Source organism: Lepidochelys kempii, chromosome 7 (assembly GCF_965140285.1).
Source record: "Lepidochelys kempii isolate rLepKem1 chromosome 7, rLepKem1.hap1, whole genome shotgun sequence".
NCBI lineage: Eukaryota > Metazoa > Chordata > Testudines > Cheloniidae > Lepidochelys > Lepidochelys kempii.
The window spans coordinates 75905646-75926424 of record NC_136386.1 but is presented as its reverse complement, the minus strand read 5'-3'; the positions used below and the strand labels follow the sequence as shown (position 1 = coordinate 75926424).

General features: G+C 41.5%; 1 protein-coding gene across 1 annotated transcript in view; it reads right to left on the bottom strand.

Annotated features, from left to right (window-relative positions):
• The window catches only part of PHYHIPL (phytanoyl-CoA 2-hydroxylase interacting protein like), a 193683-nt gene that overhangs the window by 150401 nt on the left and 22503 nt on the right, over window positions 1-20779 (bottom strand). Inside the window, exon 2 of the mRNA XM_073353378.2 lies at window positions 17938-18012. The gene's annotated coding sequence lies outside the window, so the exon portion shown is untranslated. The remainder of the gene's footprint in view (window positions 1-17937; window positions 18013-20779) is intronic.

The following is a 20779-nucleotide window of genomic DNA, read 5'->3' as shown; positions in this document are numbered from 1 at the left end:
ACAAATCCAGGTTTTCTCACATCCTCCCCACCCCCATACACACACAAACTCACTCTCCTGCTGGTAATAGCTCATCCAAACTGACCACTCTCCAAGTTTAAATCCAAGTTAAACCAGAACATCTGGGGGGGGGTAGGAAAAAACAAGAGGAAATAGGCTACCTTGCATAATGACTTAGCCACTCCCAGTCTCTATTTAAGCCTAAATTAATAGTATCCAATTTGCAAATGAATTCCAATTCAGCAGTTTCTCGCTGGAGTCTGGATTTGAAGTTTTTTTGTTTTAAGATAGCGAACTTCATGTCTGTGATTGCGTGACCAGAGAGATTGAAGTGTTCTCCGACTGGTTTATGAATGTTATAATTCTTGACATCTGATTTGTGTCCATTTATTCTTTTACGTAGAGACTGTCCAGTTTGACCAATGTACATGGCAGAGGGGCATTGCTGGCACATATCACATTGGTGGATGTGCAGGTGAACGAGCCTCTGATAGTGTGGCTGATGTTATTAGGCCCTGTGATGGTGTCCCCTGAATAGATATGTGGGCACAGTTGGCAATGGGCTTTGTTGCAAGGATAAGTTCCTGGGTTAGTAGCTCTGTTGTGTGGTATGTGGTTGTTGGTGAGTATTTGCTTCAGGTTGTGGGGCTGTCTGTAGGCAAGGACTGGCCTGTCTCCCAAGATTTGTGAGAGTGTTGGGTCATCCTTTAGGATAGGTTGTAGATCCTTAATAATGCGTTGGAGGGGTTTTAGTTGGGGGCTGAAGGTGACGGCTAGTGGCGTTCTGTTATTTTCTTTGTTAGGCCTGTCCTGTAGAAGATAACTTCTGGGAACTCTTCTGGCTCTATCAATCCGTTTCTTTACTTCTGCACGTGGGTATTGTAGTTGTAAGAAAGCTTGACAGAGATCTTGTAGGTGTTTGTCTCTGTCTGAGGGGTTGGAGCAAATGCGGTTGTATCGCAGAGCTTGGCTGTAGACGATGGATCGTGTGGTGTGGTCAGGGTGAAAGCTGGAGGCATGCAGGTAGGAATAGCGGTCAGTAGGTTTCCGGTATAGGGTGGTGTTTATGTGACCATTGTTTATTAGCACTGTAGTGTCCAGGAAGTGGATCTCTTGTGTGGACTGGACCAGGCTGAGGTTGGTGGTGGGATGGAAATTGTTGAAATCATGGTGGAATTCCTCAAGGGCTTCTTTTCCATGGGTCCAGATGATGAAGATGTCATCAATATAGCGCAAGTAGAGTAGGGCTTTAGGGGACGAGAGCTGAGGAAGTGTTGTTCTAAATCAGCCATAAAAATGTTGGCATACTGTGGCATCCGATGAAGTGAGCTGTAGCTCACGAAAGCTCATGCTCAAATAAATTGGTTAGTCTCTAAGGTGCCACAAGTACTCCTTTACTCTGGAACAGCTTTGTTTCTTCTTTTAAACCATTTACTAACTTGTCCCACCTTCTATCCCAGCTCTTTCTGATCTGCATTCCGTTCACAAGTAACATGTGCGCTGGTTGTACTGGAGTATGCCAGAACACCGAAACACATATCTTATAGAGGAAGGCAGGTATTCCTTAAAACATCTCACATTCCAGAGACAATAATGGTTACAAACAGTCTTTGGGGACAGATTGTTAAGGGGTTTCTGTCAAATTAATTAAATTTTAAAACATGTTTACATTAAACTTTTTTTTGTTGGTATGGGGATTAAAGCCCTGAGAGTCAGCTAGGTACTTAATTATGTATAATCTTAAACACATCAGTAATACAAAATCAAAGAGATCACAAGGTCAGGCTTTACAAAGCCCGGGCTGGGATGATTTAGTTGGGGTTTGGTCCTGCTTTGAGCAGGGGGTTGGACTAGATGACCTCCTGAAGTCCCTTCCAACCCTGATATTCTATGATTCTATGACTCACATATTTAAAGTAACACAGACGGTTAAATACCTTTCTGAATTGGAGCCTAAATTCCTGATTCCTCTTACAATACGACTTTCAGTTATCCAATCGGGAATCAGAAATAATTCCACATGACTTAACTGACTAACCCCATAGCATAAACAGCCAAAGAAAATGTCAAAACTAGTAGTCCACAAACATCTAATAGGCTCGAATATGCTTGCATAAAAGTGCTCATCAAGCAATTTTAAATACTGAAAATTTCATTAAAATCACCAGTTCACAAATAATTCACAAACAGAGAAAAGGGGAAAAATTGTCTAGCAGATTGCTAACTATGAATCGTTTGCCCATTTCTAGTCACAGTCTTAATGATCTTTACACATTTTCAGGTTCTGAAGGCTTTATATAATTCAATATTGGCAGGAAAGGTGACCGTCAGAGAGGATGCTGCATTTACTTAACGGGCAGTCTTCGGAGTGGGAACTAAGGGCCATATCATGTACCCACTGACTTTGATGATAATTTTGCCAATGACTTCAAAGAGTAACAGGATTTTTACCTTATGTGACTCATCATGAATTGTACATGATAGAGAAGAAAAAGACTTATTAGTTCAGCTAGATCAATCCCCTCTCAGTAAAAGTCTGTTCAGTACTCTACAGCTTTATCGAATCCAGTTTTAAATGACTGAAGTACTAGGGCTTCCACCATTCTTTTTAGATGATTATTCCCTCCCTAGTCGGGGCATTGATGTTCATGGGAGTTTTTCCAAAGTGAACAATGCAAGATTTGGCTTTAATGCCCTGATTCAAAGCTCCCTGAAATCACTGGGAGTCTTTCCATTGACTCCAAGGGGTTTTGGATTAAGCCATAAGAAAACTTTACAAATAGATTTCTTACGGTTAAGATAAAGTTTTCAAAAGAACAGCTGTTTTTTCTTCTTTACATTTTGCCTAGTTCCTCCCACTGATACACATTAGCATGCACTATCTTGGCTTTAGGTCAGGGCTCTCAAACACGTGGCCCGCGGGGTTATTTTCTGCAGCCCGCCAGATCCCCACAGGCCCTCTCCCCCACAGAATTTACCTAGAGCGGCTCTGGCCCGGCACACACCAGGGTCAGGGCAGGCGGGGAGCCACTCCAGGAAGTGACCAGGACGGGAGGGTGGGGGGCACAGGGGTCTGTGTGTTGTCCTTGCGGCTTCTCCAGGTACCTCCTCTGAAGCTCCCATTGGCCACGGTTTCCTGTTCCCGGCCAATGGGTGCTTCGGGGGAGGTACCTGGAGGAGTGGCCAGGGCAACACACAGACCTGTGTGCCCCCCACCCCGCAGGTCCTGGCCGCTTCCCGGAGCAGTGTGGGGGCAGGGCAGGCTCCCCGCCTGCTTGCCTGCCTGCCTGCCCTGCCCCTGGTGCGCGCCGGGCTAGACCCGCCGCCCAAATTCCTCCTGTAGCCAACCCCCTGCCTGAGCCCTCTCCTGCACCCCAACCCCCTGCTGCACCCCAACCCCCTGCCCTGAGCCGCCTGCCACACCCTGCATCCCAACCCCTGCCCTGAGCCCCCTGATGCACCCTGCACCCCTCCTGCACCCCATGGGGGCAGGGAGGGTGTGGAGCTGGGGTAGGGATTTCAGGGAAAGGGCTGGAATGGGGGCAGGGAAAGGGTGGGAAGAGGTGGGGCAGAGGCAGGGCCTCACGGAAGGGGTGGAGTGGGGGTGGGGCTGGGGCAGTGGGCGGGTGGTCAATGGTGCAGCCCTCAGGCAATGTACTAGTCCTCATGTGGCCCTCATGGTCATTTGATTTTGAGACCCCTGCTTCAGGTAGCATATGAAGTATATGCAGTATATGTTGGGTGTATAGCACAGACTTTTAAGAAGAATAGAACTGGGGGGATCCCAGAGTTGACTTCTACATAGTTACATAAAATGCATTTTGTGATGGTCCAAAACAGAAGATAATGGGAGGAGAGCGTATGGGTATGTTTTCAGAATCACTGAGACAAGGTGAGGGATGTAATATCTTTTATTGGACCAGCTTCTGTTGGTAGGAGAGACAAGCTTTTGCAAAATCACTGCACAGTTAACACAGTTAAACAACTATAAAAAACCCCAGTGTGTGACTTTCTTTTCCACAAAAAGAAAAGGAGTACTTGTGGCACCTTAGAGACTAACCAAGGTGCCACAAGTACTCCTTTTCTTTTTACGAATACAGACTAACACGGCTGTTACTCTGAAACCTTTCTTTTCCACATACATCTCCTCCACAGTGATTTTAATTTAATAACATTTAGGAGGTTGGGGATGGAAATGCATGACAAAGGGAGAACGAAGTTTTGTCTGAAGGACCAAATGGTTTTCACCATATGGTAAAGGTTCTTTTTAGAGACCCAATCTGCAGTCCCTCTGCAGGCAAAGCACATTTGACTTTGGAGTATTCAACTGGAATTTTTCTAGCTAATGGTCTACAAGATCAGACATTGTTTTATTTCGGTATGGGAGGGTTGAGAGCAATTAGGTCCATTCAACTTACTACTGGATGCAAGTTTTATCTTATACCTGTCTCAGTGCCTTGACTAACTATGCTAACAACAATCCAATCTTGTTGTTGTCCTTAAGCAAAAGAGCAAATGTCATTTCAGGAAAGATAAGTGACTCTCATAAATTATTAAAATGACAGTACATCAGAACTACAGACAATAGGTCTGTTTATATATCTTATCATTTCTCATGAGCTTTTTATTTAGATGGCATTCTTCTTTCTTCTGAAACTACAAAGATGAGCAGAGAAAAAAAACCCTACCTCCTCCCATCATCAGCACTAATTTGTCATTTCCAAACATCCTTGATTAAAAACGTTCTTTTCAAAATGAAGATTTGGTTGAGTGACAAAATTGCTTTATTTTCTCTGCCACTTTGCTAATGCCATATAGAGCATGCTTATATTAATTTATTAGAATAAACATGCATTCAGATCACAATGTTCTCTGATAATTCTGTTCATAGTTGTTTCCCCCTACCAATGTGTTGTAGAAGCAGTGATAGATTGTTACAGATTTATTATGAGATAGAAAGAACTATCTTTACTATCATAATCAAGTACACATCACTCCCTGTCTCTTCCCAACTTTCGTTATGTCCTATTCATATACTCATGAGACTGAGGGAGTCAGAAATCATCTGACCGCTAGTTATTATGTTGTTACACAAAGGAGTTCTTCAGCCTGGAATTAGAGACTGAACATGAGTGTGTTGACAAATTATTGTGAGCCAACAAATTCACATTTAGAACCTCTGCAGCTGTCTGAGACTGAAGTTAGCATCTCAATTTGCATACCTCCAACACTATTTTAAAACATTAAGCAGAAAAACAAAAGCTTCATGCAGAGAGATCAGGTATCAGAAACTACAACTGTGTGCTAAGCTATCTAGCACAATCTCTTTAAATACTGAAAATTTTTCTAACCACATTTCAAAAGCTATTGTATGTTGGCAACAACTTATCTTTTTAGTAAGCTCCACTGAAATCACAAAGCTGAATATACTGTTATGCTCCAGTTAGTATGAGCGCTTGGGCCTAATTCTAGACCATTTACATAAAGCTGGTTTAGCTAATCATAGTAAATGTGAGGATGCTTCCAATCAGCATCTATTCTGCCCCATCATATTTTCTTGCCACAAACTATAAAAACGTAGGAGAAATATATGCAAAGTTTTATCATAATCCTGAATACATAGATATATCCCTTCTCAAAAATATGTATGCTGGAGACTGGGAAATGATGCAACTCTTCCAGTGAACATCTATGCATTATTATTGATGTCTGTTAGCAGCAAAATATGTAATACCTAGCAAATGGAACCAAACATGTCCTGTACCATTGGATCAGCTAAAACGCAGCTCTCATGCAGAAGTAACTTGACATTAAAAGTTACACTGCATTTGAAAATCAAAATGGATACGTAACATTTGGTTTTGATATATCTTTCATATAACTTTATTACTACAAATGTTTTATTAATTATATCAGGGGTGGTCAACCTGAGCTTGAGAAGGAGCCAGAATTTACCAATGTTCATTGCGAAAGAGCCACAGTCATAGGTCAGCAGCCCCGCATCAGCTCCCCGCGCCCCCTCCTCCAGGGCCTCCCACCCACTGTCAGTCCCACCAATCAGCGCCTCTCCCTCCCACACCTCCCGATCATCTGTTTCATGGCATGCAGGAGGCTCTGGGGGGAAGGGAGGAAGAGCGAGGGCACGGCAGGCTCAGGAGGGGGCAGGTAGAGGTGGAGTGGGGGTAGGGCCTGTGGCAGAGCCAGGAGTTGAGCAGTGAGCACCTCCCCTCCCCACCCCAGCACATTGGAAAGTTGGAGCCTGTAGCTCCAGCCCCGGAGTCGGCGCCTGTACAAGGAGCCGCATATTAACTTCTGAAGAGCCACATATGGCTCCAGAGCCACAGGTTGGCCACCCCTAGATTATATACATGATTAGTACACAAAGCTCTTATGACTCCCTGTTTCAAAATAAAGTCTAAAAGAAAGAGCTGAGACTACAAACAGAAAGTAATAGATTAGAATAGTAATGATTCTTATACTAATTAAGAGTCTTTCTTCAGTTCATTGTATGTGTTCTGTTTTGTACTTTTCAAAAAAATATAAACAATCAAAAGCTTAAACTAATTTATTGATCTACTCTTGCAAATTAAAATGTTACTCACTACAGAAGTTTACATTACTTCACTTTTGCAATTACTTCATTCTTATTATTTAAAATGTGCCTATATATATATAAAAGCAACAATGTCACATAAAAGATTAAAATATATAAAAGCTAATATATACATATGATGGATTTGAATTTGTCTGTAATAATTTATGAATGCTGTATCTTGACTAGGTTATTTGATGTTTACTTTATAAAATACTGAATTGATTCAGTAGCATGATTGTCAGGAAATGCACTCAGGAAGGTAGAGGTTTCCCGATATACACTTAGCAGCAAACACTTGAGAGACAATGCAAGAGACATTTTCTTCGATGCTGCTGTGGCTTGACCCAATATGGAGCTCCTCAAACTGGTTTGGGCAGCAGGCTCAAGCATGTGAGCTGAGAAAGCAAAGAACTTTGGCTGGATTTAAAGGCAGTCCCTCTACGAGAGAAGGACAGAGAGCTTAGGTGAACTAAGATCCAGAGGTTGGTATGAAACCTGAGAAATAAGAACTACTGGCGTCTCCCCATCAGAAAGACAGTTACACTCTAGGTAAGACAGACATGCCTATAGAACTGTTATTGTTTTAAAATCCCTTTTCTCTTATGTTATGCTTTGCTCCTAAGATTAAACATTACTTTGTTTTAAGAAGGCTGTCTGGTCACTCCATATACTATACCACTGGTAATAGACTCCTAAAGGGAACAACCACAGGTACTGAACCCAGCTGGACCTGCAGGGTAAGCATGGTCGATACACCGGGTGCTATCGCTCAAGAGCTGGTCTAACAGTGGGAGAATCATTGGATTCCTGAGAAAGATGAAGACATGAAGCCTGAGACCTGTGGGGGTGCACCCAGAGACAGCAGGGGGTCACAGGTACAGCTAGCCCTGTAACTGTGACAGAACTGTTCTTCAGATAATTGGCTGTACCATAGATTTTAAAAAAGGAAAAAAACAGTATGTACAGTGGCAAATAACCATCTTTTCAATCCTGCCTAAGACTGATGGGGAAGAGGATTTTTCATTCTCGGGGTAGTATATGACATATCCTGAAAACAATATGCTTTACTTTCAGACAAAGACAGCTACCATCTAGTAGATCTTTCCTTCACTGTTTCTCTGCACTAAGGGGACTTGCAATTTGGAGTCCTCTGTAGAGAAATATTTAGAAACCCTTTGACAGAAAAGAATGCTCTCTATATCAAGGGAGAGAAAGACTTCTACTACAACCGAATTCACAAAAAGAGAATAAGTTTGTCTTTATCACCAGAAATGTGGAAAGAGAACCCTATCACAAGGGATCACATGGTGCTCATGCAGACTTACCTGCTATGATTATTCAAACGGCCTAAGAGAGTCACTGAATGAGTTATGCTGAATGCACTGTTCTAATCATATTGCATTATTCAAATCAAATAAAGGCACATTTTTCTGGAATTGATACTGGTGAATTGGTGAGATGCTGAAAACGATGCATATGATTCACCACTGCATTACTCTAGCTTTTTACTGTATTACTCAAAATTTCAGCAACAGAGTGATGAATCATGCCTTCTGCTTGATAAATATGAGATCTATTCAGCCTACCATACCTGCACGTCAGCCCATTCAATGGCCAGTTGTGAGAACATATCAGTCCACCTCTATGGTGAACTGCTTTGATTATCCACCTTTCAGATTTATCTTTTTGCTATTCATAAATGAACTCCATTTTAAATGGCTTTAGGTGATACCCCAGTTAGTTTTAGCTTCAGTATGTGATAATGACTTTATTTGCTCATTGGGGATATAGACGAAAGAGTGTATCTGGTAAGAATTCACCATTTTAATAGTAGTTTGCTTTCCACATAGGGATGCCTGGCTATTGTATACCGACCAGCTATGGAATGAGGGCTGTAAAATATTTCCATGTACAAACAGGAAACTATCTCAGTGTGTAGTTGGCTAAACACATATAGATTTCTTAAAATTCTCCCCCTAACAGTTTATCTAAGAATGTTGCCATTGGGATCTCTTCAGCTTCCCTTACACGTTACCGTTCCCTGCTGTAACATCATCTTCAAACAGAAAATTAAAAACACAGAATGGGGAAAAGAATAACTATATTGAACCTAAAAGAAAAGAAGTACTTGTGGCACCTTAGAGACTAACAAATTTATTTGAGGATAAGCTTTCATGAGCTACAGCTCACTTCATCGGATGCATTCCGATGAAGTGAGCTGTAGCTCACGAAAGCTTATGCTCAGATAAATTTGTTAGTCTCTAAGGTGCCACAAGTACTCCTTTTCTTTTTGCGAATACAGACTAACACGGCTGCTACTCTGGAGCCTAGAGTTTGCCCTTGGAAATATAATAGACCCTCCTGGGATTGTTTCTCTTTTGCTTCTCTTTTTCCTGTTCTAAGAAGGATTTGCAGTTTGTTAGCATTTCCTCTCGAGGCCCCTTCCAGTCCTATTAGTCTATGATCATGCACTCAGAATGACCCAGGTGGAAGCAGTGAGGAGAAGCTGTCAGATTAGGGGGAAAAAAATTCTGAAGGAAAACAGGAGGGAGGAAAAATTATCCTTAATCTTGGGCTCACACTGAAAAAAGCTAGAGGAAAGAGGGAATAAATTTGATAACCCAAGACAGGAAGAAGAAGTTTCTCCAGCCTTGAAAAAATACACAAACATGCCAATATAAATACACCCTCCCCCTCAACTCCCACCAAAGAGAGACTTGCACAATTTGAAATTGGTGCATGAGAAAGTGGGATTTTCCTTGTCTTCATGACTAGAAAGCATTGATGCTGTTCTCATTGCCAGAGTTCAGATTTTCAGACGAGTTCAGCACCTTGCTCCTATTTAGGCACTTAATAAGTGGCTGGATTTTCAAAACGATTCAGCTCCCACTTGGAACTTCAATGAGAGCTGCTTGGTGCTGAGCACTCTTTGAAAATCTGACTGCTTCATTTAGATGCTTAAATGGGAGCTGAAGCTATTTTAAAAATTGGCCCCAATTATGGGTGCTGAGCACTATTGAAAATCTTGCCCTAGAAGGCGTGTGTGTGTGTGTGTGTGTGTGTGTTAAATTAGGAAATAAGTGTGATGTGGAAAGATGCTACCCCAAATTTATGAATGTACAGGCATGCCTTGAAAAGAGAAACTTGTGGATAAACTAAATACTGTAGCAAACTACTAGAAGAACTACATTAGTGAAAGTTATGTAATGATGGGGAATACGATTTTACAGAATTAATCATATCCACAGTAATAAGACTGGTTGGCCTATCGAGCAGCACTGGTAAAGAGAATACAGGAGAGAAGAAAGACTAAGTTGGATTGATATATTCCTTACTACATTATGGCAGTTACCTGTGGACTTCTGCTGTCCCATAAGTGCTGTTATCCTTACAGAGCCGTATTTTCCACTCTGTTGAGCAGGTTACTACATAAAGGCAGGAGTTATTGTGTACCACACCCATCTGTGTTCCAGAAGTGCTTCGAAAATTAGTTTAAAATCAATTACATTGCAGCAATAGAACAATCCAAGTCACCAGGTAGGATTGTGTGCTGCGCCCCCAGGAGACCCAGCACACATAGACAACTTTAAGTCATCTTTGTATCCTTGGGGTTCTGGGCTGGTTGGGGGGCTGAAAATAGCCCCGGAACAATTTAGGCAGCCCAGAGAGCTGCGCTAATGGTAAGTCTACACTGCAAAAAGAGGTGTGTGCTTAACAGAAGCCTGGTCTACACGACAGAGTTAGGTTGCCTTAACTCTGTAAGCGTCTACACTAAAATGTAGCTCCCACCGATGTAACTCATGCACTACCGACTTAAAAACTCCACCTCTGTGAGAGGCATAGTGCTTAGGTCAATGTAGTTACGTTGATGCAATGTCAGTATAGACATTGCATTGCTCACATTGACTGTTGCTGCCTTTCAGAAGCTGTGCCACAATGCCCCACTGACAGTTAAATCGGTGCAAGTACTCTTGGTGAGGACGCGCAACACCGACACAAAGAAGGTAGTGTGGACATGCAAAAGTGATTTAATTACTGCAATGATTGTATGTCAACATAATTTAGGTCGATTTAATTTTGTAGTGTAGACTTGCCCTCAAATTAGCTAACTCGTGTTAATCAAATTGGGTTAAAATGGTAGTGAAGACATAGCAACTGGGTTTTTAATTGATTAGCAGTTCAAGTTAAAACCTAAAGGGAAACCTAGGTTTGAACTTAAGCTGCTAACACAAGTTAAAAGATGAGGTGGTGGGTCTTCATTGCTATTAGCTCCCCTGTTAGCTATCCCAAGTTAAGAACATACAATAAACAAATACCCTGAAATACAGCAGCTCTATCTGGAGAACAACCTGCAGCTGCCCTGAATGGCTTTAGCCATTTGCCCTGCAGCCCTGCCCCCTCCCACCACTTACACACCCCCTCACATTCCTTGCTCCACCCCCAGCATGCCCTCTGTGCCAAGGCTTGTGAAGGGGCTTACAGCTCTCCTACTCAGTGCCTACAGTGGGGAAATTTTATCCAAGTCTGCTAAGGGACTTGCCACAACAGCAGCAGGGGCTGTGGTTGAGAGGAGAATCCTTCCCATAGTTTTAAAATAGTAAGAGTTCACATGGGAGAAGGCTAATTAGTTTATCTTAGTCCCTACATGGCTTAGAGGGACTGTAGACAAGTGACTCAGTGATCAGAGTGCCCCCTCATGGCAAGGTGTTGCATTGCTGAGCACTCCCCTCAGTTATCTCTGCCGAACAGAGGCCTTCTCCACTTCTGACTCCACCCAGGCCACGTTCAGTCCTATCTCTTAAGGACAACAAGTCCCACCAAACAATAGTCCAGTGATTTCAGGCCAGGTCTTCGGCCTGATTTTGGGTTCAAATAGTCCTTATGCTCCGTGTCTGAGGGGGCTTTCACACCACCTTCCTCAGTGTCTGGTAGGGAAACCCAGGCTCGCCGCTACTCTGGGTGCCAGTCAGGGACCCTGTAGTAAGTAGTTAAGGTCTGTTTTCTCAGACTCTGTGCAGCCACCCTGGACCATGTCCAACCTTGGCCTGGCTCTAGGACCTTTCTCCCAGGCCATTCCTGAGCTCAGTCCTCCATAGGCTCTTCTACCCTTCCCAGGCTCACTTTATCACAGTCTTGGCTGGGCAACATCACAGGTTTCCCCCTTGTTTTCCCCACTGTTTGATAGGAAATCTGTATTCTCCTAACTCTGCCACAAACACACACACCAATTTGGGATACATTCCCTGTTCTCCCCCTGGCCCGTCATGGACTGCCCCTCTTTCTGCAGGCACAGCCCTAGAGTTTAGGATAGGCTTGGAGGTGGACGTGTAGAGAGGTGAAAGACTGCACACTTAATCATAGCCTTTTGCACCTAGTGGCATCAGTCTTTGCACAGAGCCTCAGATTTATTTGACCCAGGCTCGGTTATGACTGAGTTTTCCTGAGGTGTTATTGAAAAGAATCTCTTTGTAGAGTCCAAAGAATTCAGTCAAGGAGCAAAGTGAAGAGCTAGGGATTCCTCTCTAATTTATCTGGCACTCAAAAGAAAACTGATAAGATTAATTAAACCATCCTGCTGGTAGACTGCATTGCATAATCTTTCATTTGTTATTCTGCAATCATGAACTAAACTCTGTACTAAGGCCAACATTTTCAAAAGCGGCCTTTGAGTGCCTGTTTTACAGCAGTGCTGAGGACAGGCATCTTGAGTACGTGGACTTTGATTAAAATTGTGGCTACTCAGATCTCCTGAAAATCAAACCAAGGTTTTCCAAGCATGGCTCCCAAATGAGGAAACCAAAAATCACAGAGCACTTTTGAAAATTCTCTCCTAGGCTGGAAATATATGGGAACGTTAATTAACAGGGAGTATGTGTTACGAGAACCCACCTAGAGAACTGAGCACAAGTGAAAAGTCCTGGAAGAGGCACCTAAATTCTGCTTTGCTTAGTTAGAGGAGTTCTAATTCCTCCCCAAAAAAACCAATCTGAATATGTTATATTCATAGTATACTCCTCATACTATCAGCTTTCTCTTTTTTGCCTTAGACTTCTCTGCCAGAATGCCCAATTCATGATAATCCAGCAATAAAAATGCACAAGTTCAATACATGCACATTGTTGCACTGTATCCTTTTAGGTTTCAGAGTAGTAGCCGTGTTAGTCTGTATTCGCAACAAGAAAAGGAGTACTTGTGGCACCTTAGAGACTAACCAGTTTATTTGAGCATAAGCTTTCATGAGCTACAGCTCACTTCATCAGATGCATTCAAGGAACCATGTGAGTTGTAGCTCATGAAAGCTTATGCTCAAATAAATTTGTTAGTCTCTAAGGTGCCACAAGTACTCCTTTCCTTTTTGTATCCTTTTAGGCATTTCATATAGATGCTTAGCCAAAAAGGCAAAAGGGAAATATCTGAGACTAATGTTTCTTTCCCTTGTACTTTTGCCCATGCTGCAGCTTTAAAGAGCTGTTATTGTGATTGTTCCCAGCAATTCAGTTCAGTAAAGGCTTTCATGTTCAGTACACTGCCTCATCTCCAGGGAGCTTCCTTAACAACACTTATAAATGAGAAAACAAGATAACTTTAGACTGCACAGCTGCAGGGTGCAGAAGGAAAGTGATAAAATAACACTGAATTAATCCATTCATTCAAAGGCCACTGAATTTTAATGCATGGATTTAATGAGATTGGACAGTAAATAGCTAAGAAGTATAAAACTTCTGTCCTGCCACCGTTCACCTCCCAAAAATGGTTACAGGCACAGCCTCTCCACATATGTAGGTCAGCATCTACTCTAAAATTCATTATTTTAAGTGAAACTAGAGGGCAGAAACTGAAGAGATGCTCCCCACCCCCAGCTCTTTAGAGCACCTACTGGCGGGTTGATTTTATTCAAGAGTTCATTGGGTTTTCTCATTATGAGGCTGGAAGTTAAGTTGCACCACATCGAGCATACTAAAGCTTATTCTCAAAGCCACAGATACACTACTTCTACCCTGGTGCTGTACTTTATGGCTACAAGGATGAACAGAGAAGATGTAGTTTAGATGTACAAACTGTTAATATTCTTTACAATACATTGTGATATTTGGTCTATGAGTAACGAGTATTAGACTATATTTTACAGAGACATTGATATACAGTAATATGTGCAGCTACTGTATGGGTGTTAAATTGGGTCATATATTTATGTAATAATGACCTGTCCGAAGATAGTTAAAATATTGCCTAAAGTTCCAGGATCAGTGCTGTGGACAAGACTGCTACAGCAGGAGTAAAGCTAACTTGTGAGAGAGACAGAGCTTTGTCAAGGGCAGGCGGAACAAACTACCCCAGGAGGCAAGAACTACTTCAAACCTCACCAGTCTCCATTCCATGTACACAATACACTCCTCCCAGCTGCCTTCGCTCACATAACCTCAGAGTACATCACACATGAACAAAGAATCCATGTTCTATGTCCCACCCCAAGAAGAATGAGAGAAGAAAAAACCATGTGTGGCAGATGCTAGTCGTGGTGCTTAATGCTTATGGTGTGCCGTGATAGTAGGCCTCAGATAAGTACCTAAACAGGACAGAACAACAACAGAACTTGCCCGCATGATATTTTTCAAAGTCAGGCTAAACATTAAAACACTGATGTGATAGCATAATGGTGGATATAGGACATCTTGTGTAGTGTGGGGATGAGGGTTTATAATAGGTGTTGCTCTGAATCAGCATTTGAGCCAATGCTAGTTGACATTAGGAAGCCCTGTATGCTGGTGATGCACTGTTTAAAACACGCTACTTGTGAATAAGAATTCTCCTCTGGCACTTTCTGTAGAAACAAGAGTGCTAACCCTCAATTTTCTGGACAAATTTCAATATGAGACATTCCATTTTGCCTTCCTAAAATTCCCCTGGAGTTTCAAATAGATGATGTCTTCTTCACTTCCTCTCATAGGTAGCTTTCTGGTTATTGTTTAACGGACATGTTTTATCCCAGAGGCAGCTGCATTTCAATGGTAGGCAGAGCAAAGCAATTTCTATGTACAAGGAACTGGGATAAAAGTCACTATACCGATGGAAGATCATTATGTCAAGTGTTTATATAAGGTGAATGAATTAGTCCTCTAGTGCAGACATAACAACTGGCTTTATTTCTTTTCTTTTTAAGTAGAAACTAGTTTTATTTTTAGTTATCAGCCTACATTTATCTCACTTTTTGTGAAATCATTATTTAAGTATGTCCTTTGGGATTGTGTCTCTTGTATTTAAATCTCAGGTACAAGGAGGATTATCAATTGTTATACTCAAGTATCTAAACTTTTCAAGTTGGAATATACATATGGTGACAGAAGACTACACCACCTTACGAGTATATACCTCCAAATACTTAAGGGGCCCGTGCTTACCTTCTACTATGCAACACAGAAGACTGCAAATCAGTTATGTATGTTCAATGTTTTCCAGGTATCCAATGAGATCATGCACGCTACATACCAGTGAGTGGGTCTTTAATGACCGTTTAGTGTCCAATCTAGTTTCCATTGAAATGGATAGAAACAGTGTCATTAGCTACAATGTGAGTTGGATCAGGCCTCTAGAGTTCTGACCTTCTTCCACTGAGCTGCAGGAGAAGGATCTAATGGGGTCTTGGTCCATGACTATGGCTTCTATGTGATACGGTAAGAACACCAATTAGCAATTGAAAGCCAAACATGCCCATTCAGAGTAGAGAAACTTAGAGGCCAGAAGAAAACGTTTTCTGTGTATATTTTTAACACCATGTTCAGAAAAACAGATTTCCCCAGTCAGTGACATTATGATTCTATTTATTCTTTATAAGTGACTGGGGAATTTGCAGCCCCTATTGTGGAGGTTGGGGTTGGGGCAAAGATGGACTTAAACCACCATGAACTGCTCCAGATGCTTCAATGGCCCCAGTGTAATTTAGAGAACACATAGGATCCTAAATCATGGAATCCTCCCCAGGACAAATCAGAATCTCCACAGCACTGTTGCTAGGCCCTCGCACCCCAAGTCTCATAGGATAGTTCTCCAGCAATCATTGTGCTGAGTGAATTCTCCCCAGCCTTGAACTAGGGTGTTAGAGCCTCTTTCTGTCATTCCAGCTTTTTTACCCCTGTGATGGGGCTAAAACAGGAATGAGGATCTTACCCCAGTCCTGCACATCAACACAGCTGGTTCAAAGTCAGCTAGACACAAAATGTTAGACCTAATTAGGTAAGTGGAGTCTCAAATTTTTGCCATGACAGTCTTAGAATCCTCAGCTGAGGCTAGAGTTAAAAAGACCGGTGATAACTCATACTAGGGAAAGACACTGCATCCTCTTAAAATCAAAGGAAATCTGTTTGTTATTGTACTGGATGGAACCTTGTCTTGTTTTGGAAGCTCAGAATGTCTTTGAGAAAAGCAAGGCTACCACTTGCTTATCCCCATCAGACTGGGCTGCACATCTTTCAAGTAACTTGTCATTTGTATAATCTGCTGCCATAAGAAGGATTATGCATAAGCTCCGAGGACATCTTGTGAAATTTCAGTTTATAATAAAGGCTGTACAGTATTCCATGGATTATGTAAGCAAAAATATACAAGAGGTCATATGTTACAAAGTGAATTCTGTATGCCCTTCCATGCCCAATATACATTAACCAGAAATCATTCTCCCATTAGAAAGCACTAAGGATAGCTTCTAAACTCTTAATTAATAAACACGGATGTGTTCTTTGGGAAACAGGACAACTACAGATATTAACCCATAGTAACATGATGGGATGACACCATTTGTTACCTCCAGGCTGGATTACTGTAATTCATTGTATCTGAAGCTGAATGTGAAGAGATGTTCAAGTTCCAGTTTAGTACAGAATGTAGCTGTCCACCTTCTCCTTGGTTTAGGCCACCATGAGCTCATTAAGCCCATGCTCAAGTCCCTCCACTGTCTCCTAGTCATTTATGATGCCAGTTTAAGGCCTGGGTAATAATTTTCAAAACAAGTAATAAATCAAGCTCCATTACATCAAAGACTGACTTTCAATCTATGAACCACTGTGACAGCTGAGTTCCTCTGGGACAATGCACATCCTTAAGCCCAGTACAACGCATGTGAGAGCTGGCGATAAAGCATTCTCAGTCGAGGGAATCCAACTATGGAATGAACTTCCAGAGGAGATCAGGAAAATCCAGAGTCTGACCATCTTTAGAAAAACCTTCCTCTTTGAAAAAGTCTTTCAAACATAAGAATGATACTCACAACACTGACAGACCCTTTTATTCCTAAACACCTACTAAAAAAGTGGTGAAAATAATAAAATCTGATACGAAACAAAACAAATAATTTCCCAACCCTAAGCATAGTTTTCACAACAAAAAAAAGGGAGAATGTCACAGACTTTGTAGGGATAACTTTAAATTGTTGGATGCCAACTAATTTTATTTTTAAAATTACTAAAAATATTTAGTCCAGAGAAACAAGAAATGGTAGACCGGCTGTTGCTGCTTGTTTCTCTTACTGCCAAGCCAGGGAAAACCAAAATTAAAAGATGTAATTATTGATACAGGTTATTTATGAGACCATCTCAGAGGAAGTGACTTCCACTATTTTATTCATTGGGGTTCTTTTTACATACCTTAGAGGACACCATGATTCAAACCAAGCAAAATAACCACAATTATGAACCATGGCTATTTTATTATTAAAGAAAAGCAAACTTTAAACAAAACAACACAAATGACAGTACACAGATGATAAACTGGTTACTTCTGTTACAGCCTCTGCTGTATGTCTCCCTGTGGAGAACTTTTAACAAAGATTACATTTTGGAGAGTGGACCACCTTTGGCATTCTTCATTTGGTGAGTTAAAACCAAATTATATGGTTTCCTAAATTTACTGTTAGCCCATTTTAGTATCTCATAAACACACAAACTGTTTATAACTGGGCAAAAGAATTTGTTTAAGGGCAGGTGGGCCCTGTTTAGTTTATCAGTGATAACCTAACAGGTGATAATTACGGAGAAGGGTTAAGCAATCTTAACTAAATTCCATTAAATCAAAGAAAATATTTAAATCAGTTACTTTAAAAAAGCCATGTAAGGAGCTGTCTTGAGACAGGCCAGCTACAAATATTAAGACTCTTAAATCCAATTAAATCCCACTATTTCTCTGTTTACCAATGTTTAGCCTCTCCAGGAGCATGTAGTCTAACCATTTGGTGATTAATAGGATAAACTGTTAGTATCTTAAGTTACAACAGCATTTTCATATCCCAATAACAGCATTGTAAGTGTTTTAATTCTAATCCCTTGGCAGTGGTTTAATTAACTTCCATTTACCAATCCATGCTGAAGTCTTGGGGATGTCTTCCTTGGGTTGGTCTTCCTCAGTTGGGTGAAGGAGTTGCTTAAGAACTACAACAAATTAATTAATTCTCCATTAATATAAATATTTATATTTAAATGGCTTTTTACATAAATAGTTTATCAAGATCATTAAATTCCATATTGGTACATCAAGCATTTTACAGTTTATATAGTAATTACATTAGGCATTTTGCATTTAGTTAAAATACTTGTAAATATGCCCTTTCAACATTTAAAAAATAATGGTTTAAAGTATTATCAACTACACGTATTTTTCCTAGAGGCTATTCTGAATGAAGTTTTCAGAGTAATTATAACATTTATTTCAACAAGGATATTTCTAGAATTCTTTGTGTGGGTTTACTGAGATTTTCTTGGAAGGGTGAAAAAGCCCACTTTAGACTAGATTTATTGGTCCGCTAACACAACCATAAATTCCTTTTCACAATCAGGTCTTTTCCTAGAAGATTAATGTTTTTCATGGTTTGTTTTCTTAAGATAAGGATTAACAAACTTACACGAGAGGGAGGTCAGACACTGTTAGGGGTATTAAACCTAGTTTTATGGCTAATGAGGGCTGTCCTCTTGGCACTGGCAGTCTTTGGGTGATTGAAAGCAAAACATTCTGCAATTTCTTTAACCAGCCTCAAAATTTTATAACATAACTAACAAAAACATACACAGGTATTGTATTTTAAAGCATCATGACTATAGCATACTTGTAGCTGTATCTTAATAGTTAGTAAATCTTCAGCAAACAAGTTGGTAATGACCTAATATTAAAACAAAGTTATAATAATTTTATTAATATCATTTCTGCATCAATATTGAGGTCTCAATCATAACTCCACTAGGGACTTCACTGATGGTATTGATTGTATGTGGAAGGCACTCAGATACCACAGTGATCCGCAATTGTATAAAACCCTAAGAGAGAGAGAGAGAGAAGACAATAAACATAACCTAGGTAGGTGGACTAACAAAGAATACCATGGCCCTCAGTGGAATGGAATTAAACTCTGCCCAGGAAGATGAACAGCTGGACAGAGCTTTTAAAGTCTAGAGCTGAGCCAAGCCAAATCAAGCTGCATCTGAAGACATATTTTCATAACTCTTTGTGCTCTGATGGAGGAAGGAGAAGGAAGATCTGATACAGGAGAGAGGCTCCAAGCGAATTCTGATGCCAACTCCATAAGTCCCACAGAAATTCTTGTTATAAAGTTTATATGAGCAGTCCGTCTCCAGCAGAGACTATAAATTCAATATGCTACTTGCAAATATACATATAAAAACCCTCTAAAAGGGTTAAGGGCCTAGTTGTTTATTAAATTCACTGGCATGTCAGAAAAGCATAACCTTACAGAGAGGACAAAGTAGAGTTGACAAATATTTGAAAACTACTTAGCAAAAGTTGCAATATATTTCACTGAAGAATCCACACTATGGGGCAGAGAGGAGGCAGTTTATGGACCATTATCTCTGAATTTCCAAATTTGGAATTTTCCGATTTTCATAGTGTTTGTTTATAATAAATCTCGTTCTAAATATATTTCCTTCCTTTCCAGTGATTGGTCCATTCTTGACTGGCTTTTGGTTTTACAGTGATGCCATTCCATACCAGGTTTTCAGCAGAAAAAAAAGACAGTTGCCTACGTTTTCGTAACTGTTGTTCTTCAAGATGTGCTGTTCACGTCCATTACAATTAGGTGTGCACACGCAGTGTACACGGACATTGGAAACTTTTTCCCTTAGCAACTCCTGTCGGGATAGGAGGTGAGCCCCACAGAGTGGCGCCCTCATGGTGGTGTATACATTACCCTGCCGGCCTGACCCCCCCTCGGTTCTTTCTTGCCATTGACTCCGACAGAGGGGAAGAAGGGTGGGTATTGTAATGGATGTGAACAACCCATCTCGAAGAACAACAGTTACGAAAAGGTAGGTAACCGTCTTTTCTTTTTTTGAGTGATTGTTCACGTCCATTCCAATTAGGTGACTTCCAAGCTTACCATAGGAGGAGGGTAGGAGTCATGGAACAATTGATTGGAGAACAGGTCTGCCAACTGCCGCATCATCTCTGGCCTGTTGGGTAATAGCATAGTGGGTTATAAACGTGTGTACTGAAGACCAGGTGGCAGCTTTGCAGATCTCGTGGATAGGGACCTGAGCCAGAAAGGTTGTCGAAGATGCCTGTGCTCTGGTTCAATGGGCCGTGATTGCTGGGGCTGGAAACTTGGCCAGCTCATAGCACGTGCGAGTGCAGTCTGCGATCCAGGACGATATGCGTTGCACAGAAACAGGAAGACCCTTCATTCTGTTAGCTATGGCGACAAACAATTGGGTCGACTTGTGGAAAGGTTTTGTTCACTATGTAGAACGCCAGGGCTCTCCGGACATCCAGGGTGTGCAGGCTGTGGTGTCTCAGGCTCGTGTGGGGTTTTGGAAAGAACACTGGTAAGCAAATGTCCTGACCCATGTGGAATTGGGAGACCACCTTGGGGAGAAATTTAGGGTGCGATCTAAGCTGCACCTTGTCCTTATGAAACACTGTGTAAGGGGGTTCGGAGGTGAGCCTCGGACACCCTCCTTGCTGATGTAATGGCCACCAGGAACGCCACCTTCCAAGAAAGGTAGAGGAGGGAGCAAGAGGCCAGGGGCTCAAATAGTGGGCTCATGAGTTTGGAGAGGACCAAGTTCACGTTCCAGTTTGGGACAGGTGGGCAAGAATATGGGAACACCCTTTCCAGACCTTTGAGAAATCGCCCCACTGTGGGATTAGAAAACACTGAGCGCCCAGAGTCATAGAATCATAGAATAA